Below are 6971 nucleotides of genomic sequence, written 5' to 3' on the forward strand. Positions count from 1 at the left end.
AGTGGCAGAGCCAGGAGTGGGAAATTACCGTTCTCTGAACCCAGCATCTCTGTGTTGATGAGTTTCAGGGACTGCATTCCAGCCGGGAAAGAGGTGGGCAGTAGCTGCACGAGAAAAGTCCCAGGCAAGAGGCTCAGCATGGCAGGACAAGCACGCCTGTGATGGAGACCGCCCCTCTTACTCCACTTCCTCTGGGGTGCGGGGGGGGGGCTTTGTTCCTCAGGAAAGCTCCTCCCTCACGGCGGCCCCTGAACACCCCACGCCTAGAATCCTCACTGCCCAATAACTTCGGCAGTTACTAAAAGCGGGTTTTCATTTCTTTCTCTCCAGTGGTTTCTGAGAAAAGCTCTGGACTGAGTCTCGTTTGAGCAGCTCGGAGCCCATGGCTAACGCGTGCGTGCATGCTCGTGGGGGACGGAGAGATGAGGGCTCTGACTGGCCGGCCCCGGGTCACGGCCCTGCCCCCGAAACTGTGGGTCAGGACGGTGGGACGTTTGGACTGACTGGGGTGGGTGACAATCAACGTGCTCTTCCCAACATGAGGACGAAAGGGCAAAATATAGATGCCCAGATGTGTCCTCTCTATCATCCAAGTAAAAACAGACAGGCCCTCTTCCCCTCGACATTCTACCCCTCACCCCGCTTTTACCATGCACTCACCATGCTTTGACATTACAGCACGAACATAGTTCCTCTGAGAAGGCACGGCCTTGTCACCGTATCCCCCGTACCCAGAGGACTGCCTAGCAGTGAGTGCTGCTGGGTGTTTGTCCAATTAAAGAGTGAATAAATCAGAAGCGCGGAGCCTGCCGCTCTGCCACAGACAACGCCTCGTTCAGCTGTGGGGCATGTGAGGGGGAGGGGAAGAGATCGAGGCCGGTCTGGTGCCTGCCCACCCCGGGGGGTGCATTGGATGAGCCCCACCTCCACCCCCTCCCCCAGCCGAGGCCGGCAAGACCCACGTGGGCTCCGGCACCTGTTCCCCGGGGCTGGTGAAAGGCCTGACCGCGGCCCCGCCTCCAGAGTTTCCCTTCCACGAAATCCTGGTCAGCCCATAAGTTTGCATTTGGAACAAGTCCCCAGGTGCCACCATGCGTCAGAAAGCACATGTGAGAGTGGAGCTTTCCTACAGGCAAGGACAGCGTGTTTTAAGAGTGTGCAGAGTTGACGGGCAGCTGCTGAGGGCCGGGGTGTCCAGAGGAGGGTCAGCCCAGGCTGACTTGCGAAGCTCACTAAACCTGCCCCTGAAGATAAGCCTTGTGCTGCAGGATGTGGCGCAGCTGCCCAGCAGATGCCCGGGGACACGGTCCACGAACTGGCCCTCCGACCACTGCCTCGTGACTCCCTGGAGAGACTGACTCAGGCCGGCTGGCAATCGTCAGCAGGCATGCCAGGGCACTCTTTTTGAAAAAAAAGATATGCAGAAAGAGGTTTGTCATGAGGGGTGGGCCTCGCCTGGCAGCTGAGCTGGAGGCAGAGGGAGGAGGATTTGCTGGCAGACCTGCCCTCTGTGCTCCAGGCCCTTCATATACGGTTGTTTGTGTCCCCGCCACCCCCCACGAGATGGGTGTAATCAGTCCATCTTACAGGTGAGGATAGTGAGCCTCAGAGAGGTTTGCTAACTCGCCCAGCCAGTAGGGAGTGGCGTCCGGTTCAGACCCCCAGTGCTGACTCCAGATGCCGCCTGCCTCTCCCAATGTGGAGGACAGAAGCCAAGGGCAGGATGGGGACTAGAGGAAGGGACGGCTCCATGGGGACCCAGACACTCTGACATCCAGAGCGGAGGCTCGTGGTGGCGCCCGCGAGGAAGGAGAGCGTGAGGTAGCCGTCACCTGGGGGGCGTCCAGCAGTGCGACGCCCTGGGGGGCCCAGCCCCCCTCCAGTGCTTTGTCTGCGACTCCACACCTGGCCGATTTCATGTCAAGACGACAGCACCTTCACCAGGTGCAAACTAAACCCCCCACGTGAACACCGAGGAAGGCCTGGCACGCTTCCAGAAGAACAGGTCCACCCGGCCCCTCTCACCCCGCGTTCAGAAATGTCACCACCCGTGACTGCACGACCCATGGCATTCCCTAGATTTACTCCCTGGAAAACGAGAACCCCAGGACACACGGCATTGTGGGTCTTAACCGAAACGTGAGCATGCGAGAGCTTGATCTCGGAGGGAAGCCCAAGGTCCTCGGCGGCGTCGTCACCATCGCTCATATTTCAAGTGCAAACACACGGCGCACTCGACACGGGACTCTGCGGGGCCGCGGGACGACACTCTTGCACACGGTGGAAAACGGCGACGCGGCTGTCCTCAGGCCCACCGGCGGTCAGAGCTTTCCTTTTCGAAGGCTGCTTCAGAGATAGTGGAGCGGTAGTGAGCTCTTGTGGAGGTAAACGGCGTGCACAGCAGTGTCCAGGGCTGGGTCGCCCGGCTTTGGAAACCCATTGGTGGGGGAGATGGACGATTCTCAGAGTGGGTGGTTCTTGAAAGAGCCCTACTTGGGAGCTGTCCCCTGGGGCCATGAAAGGTCTCAGGGCCAGGCTCCCTAAAGACGTGGACGCCCAAAGGTGGGCAGCCCGCCCGCTGACGCGCCCCTCCCGCCACCGCCCCATCCAGGCCCACGTCCATGGCCGCGAAGACCAAGGCTGGCAGGGGTGTGCAGGACCTGGCCTGTGGGAGGGGGCCCTCCAGAGGGTGCAGCGTCACGTTCCCCTGTTTTGATGGCCATTTTGCCATTTTTCGCACTGTACCAGAATGAACTGAATTACGACTTACGGTTCACAACTTGGGAAACTGGTTTCACGTACGAGGTTAAAAAAAATCACTTATTATGGAATGTGACATACTCACTGAAGAGCGTCTAAAACATGTGGAACATCTCAAACTCTATAAGGGGTAAAAGTAAAGTGAGCACCCGTGCTGCTTTTTACGATGATCAGTTTTCTTCGTGGCTTTCCGCCCGTGTTTATATCTCTAAGCAATACATTCTGTTCTGTTTGCTGTTACACTGTATCTCAATGGAACCACCGTGACTTGCTTCTCTGCCCTATAACCTCCCATTGGACAAATTGACCCCCTTTGATGGACATTTGGGTGGTTTTCCAATTTTTTACTTTGGCAGACCATACTGCCATGAACAGCCTCCTACGTCAGCTGATCCCACGTGCAATGGACCCCCTAGACCAGACGTTGGCAAACGTTTTCCAGAAACGGCCAGTTAATAAATATTTAGAGCTTACGAACTAGACGGTCTCTCTTATGACTGTTCAGCTCTGCCCTCGTGCTGGGAAAGCGGCCTCGACCTGGGGGTCACGAACAGGCGTGACTGCGCCCCGGCAAAACTACTGAACAAAACAGAACAGACGGCAGGCCGGATTTGGACCGTGGTCCCTAGTGTGTGGATCCCCGCTCAGGATGACTTGGTTTAGGATTGGAATTGCCGGGGCCACCCCATCGCACGACTCACACAGCCCTGAGGGGTACAGGCCATGGGCTGCTGGGTCGCGGGGCACGTGCACATTTAGCTTTGCTGGGGGAGGCCAAACTCTCCCTACAGCGTCTTCGCAAGTTTGTGTCCCCACCAGCAGGGGAGCGGGGGCCTGGTCACTCACATCCTTACCAGCACCTTGTTATCAGTTTTTGCCAAACTCTCAGGTGTGCAGTAGTTTGCATTTTACTAATGAGGAGCTGAGTCTTGAGTTCCTGCATTTCCGATGGCGACACTCCCCTCGTGTAAATATGTCACTTCTCCTTGGGCACTCGAGTGGCCGAAGCTCGCGCTTCCGTACCTCCCTCTTGCCCCTGTTCCCCAAACCATGCTCACACACTGCTGAGCGAGTTCTTCTGGTAATTCGAACCAGGCCTTAAAACTTTGAAAAACCCTCCCACTGAGGAAAAACAGGCAACCAAGATTGGTGGTTGAGGCTGAGGCCAATTTTGGGGGGAAATTCAGACCACATTAAAACCCCAACAAATAAAAACGATGCTACTGGTGGAGAAAGCAGAGTGAGTGGCTATCTCGGGGCTTCTAGGGGCCCCTAGGTCTTGTGAAACAGGCCCGGCTGAGGTTCGGGGAGGTTCGGGGTGCAATCTGCCAAGCGCACTGGGTTCTCATTTCCACCCCTAGAAGATCTTTACCAGAGTTATGAGTTTTTTTTTTTTAATCTGTCTTTTAAATTCAATCACTACATAATATTTTATTTGAAGATTTTTATAAGCTCCTTGAAAAGACTATAAATCACTTTTCAATATTAATTAACTTAACAGAGAGCCCATATAAGAAACGGTCCCACATGCTGCATGTAAGATACAGCTTGTGGTTAAGATCTGGGGCTGCAGCCAGATGTTCCATGTTCGAATCCTGCTCCGTCACTTTCGGGCTGCGTGACCTGGGGCTGATGCTACACCTCTCTGAAACTGTTTCCTCATGTGCAAAATCGGAGTAACGATTGAACCTCCCTCACTGGCTTAGTCTAAGGGTTAATGACATAACACATGGGAAAAGCTTGCTGTGTTTCAGACTCAAAATTTAAGCAATAAATGCTGGCTATTGCTATTTTAGTTCTTTTTAAAAAACGCAATCAGAAATTCAGTGGAACGTCCCTTACATAAATGCACATAAACTCTTCTGGCTCAGAACCACTCGTCTTCTATTGAAGAAGCAGGCTTGGCCTGGCTGGACAATGAGAGGCCAAAAACTCAACTACTTTCCCTTTTCGCTCTAGCTGCCAGGAAGCTGAGGTTCTGCAACCAGAGGGTTGAGAGCATGTTAGGGAAGGGGCATATAAATGTGAGCCATGGAATGCACATATATTAATATAAATGCAGAGAGGAATCAAAGTGTATGTATCAGAAAATGTAGGAACAAAAACGGTGAATCAAGTCATTGTGATCAAAACATTGTAATTTTTATGAATTTTGTGTTATTGGGGCATTTGTCAGCTTTTTAATATTTGTGACTTGTTGATTTTTTAAATCCTAAATACATACTCACTTTTGCACTTTTAAAATTGCCTTCATAATTTATTTCACTTTTCTCAAAGAGGTCCCTCCAAATCCCGGATCGACTCCTGCGAGACATGGAAAAGTTGACAGTGTCCTTCAAATTGAAGCCGTCCCAAGGGGCATGTCGGCACATCGTAAGGGGACGCATTAGTGCTTTCACCTGAGGTGTGACCTGACACCTGCCAGTGCTCACCAGTTCAGCCCCCTCTGTCACTTTATCAGGACCCCACTACTCTGGGTACACAGCCCACGCATGTCAACACCTCTGAGGCACCAAAGGGTCGACGTGTCATATTTTCCGTGCAATAACCAGCCTCATCCCTTCCCCACTGTGGGCAAACAATGCCCGGCACAGAGGTGGCACCCCTGTGAGGACACAGGAACAAGGAAGCACCTCCTTCCATTCCTGCAGCGACCTACGGCAAGCTGGCGGCCACATTCCTCTGTACTGGGATTCAGAGGGGGGATGCTGGTCACCGCAGTGACAGGTATTAACACAGTTATTAGGACTGGAAAATGAAGGTAGAATTCTCCCATCAGCAATAAGCCGATAGGGTTGGTTAGCTCGAACAAGGACCGGCTTCTCCAACTCAGTTACAGGGCGGATCCAGTCTCTAAACTGAATGAGTTACGTCTACAGCTCCAGAGTTTGGAGGCAAATACATTGAAGGGAGGTGACGAGATGAAGGCACTTATTTTTTTAAATGTATTATCGGAGATATATTGAAGTTAATAGTTTTTAAACTCCCAGCACTTTGAGTATTTCAGATGATACAAGTTACCTCTAAACGAAAAAATAACAAGTACAATGAATAATCATTTGATAAATCTTGGAAGGCCTTTCTGGAATACACTCCAGAAATTACAAAAGTAAATGATTCAAATATCGAAATAATGAATTTTTTTTGCAAGTCGGTGGGGTTTCCAATTCTGATTGCAACAAAATTGAAAGAGAGCCTGATAACCTGTCAGCAAAACAGAGTCTTCTAAACGGACTCAGCATTGGAGTTGCCCGAGACATGGACGTGCAATAAATTATCGCATAATTTTGGTATATTGCTCAGAAGTTCAAAAGATTAAGATATCTATAGCTATAGATTTTAGTATATGTAATATTTACAACGAAAAACTATTTCCATCCACTTATTTATATGTACATTTTCCACTCTCCGACTCGGCATCTTGGAGAGGGGAGGCGGGGCCAACCCCGGGCTTCAGACACACCCGCCGGGCCGAGAGGGCCGATGGCTGGGGCTTCGGTGTCACAGCAAGGCGCTGTCCACCTCCTGGCTCTCTCCTTCGCTCTGCTGTAACTTGGTTTTTGAAAAGGCTCATCGGAGTTGCCTGGGACACAGAGCTGGGGCACCAAGATGGTGTGGGGGCAGAATCGGCAATGTTCTTCGAGCTCCCATCCCCGTGGAGGCCGTCCCTCTGAAACCCTCCTGGGCCAGTGGCCCCCACATTGACCCCATCTTCACCGTGAGGGTCCAGCAGAAATGAACTGCCTTGCGGATGACAGAGAACGGGCTCCGCATCTCACTTGACCCCCACAGGTTGAAGTCAGCCCTGGGGCTGGGGAGGCTGATGCCGGGAGCGGGGCAGGGAGGGGACAAAGGGCGTTACAAAGGGCGCTTGCCAGGTGACAAACGAAAACGGGGTGGGGCTACTCAGGGCTTAGCTGTGAAAACAGTTTTTATTCCCCTAGTTTTATGGTTTCCTTTCAAGATTTTCCCTCTTTATCCTGTATGTAATGTGTATACATAAAAGACAGACAAAATGACAACTCAAAAAAAATCTTTTAATAAAAATTACTCATAAAAATCCTAATAAATTTCAAAGTGCGAGATATTTCTTAGTACATTTATAAAAGAACATTTGGTCCTTTTACAAAAAGCTCCCTTTTAATTTAAATACATTTCTTATTTCTAGATTAAACATAAAATATCATCTATAGTTGCAAAGCATATTGCAC

Source organism: Pteropus medius, unplaced genomic scaffold (genome assembly GCF_902729225.1).
Source record: "Pteropus medius unplaced genomic scaffold, Ma_sr-lr_union100, whole genome shotgun sequence".
NCBI classification, from domain to species: domain Eukaryota; kingdom Metazoa; phylum Chordata; class Mammalia; order Chiroptera; family Pteropodidae; genus Pteropus; species Pteropus medius.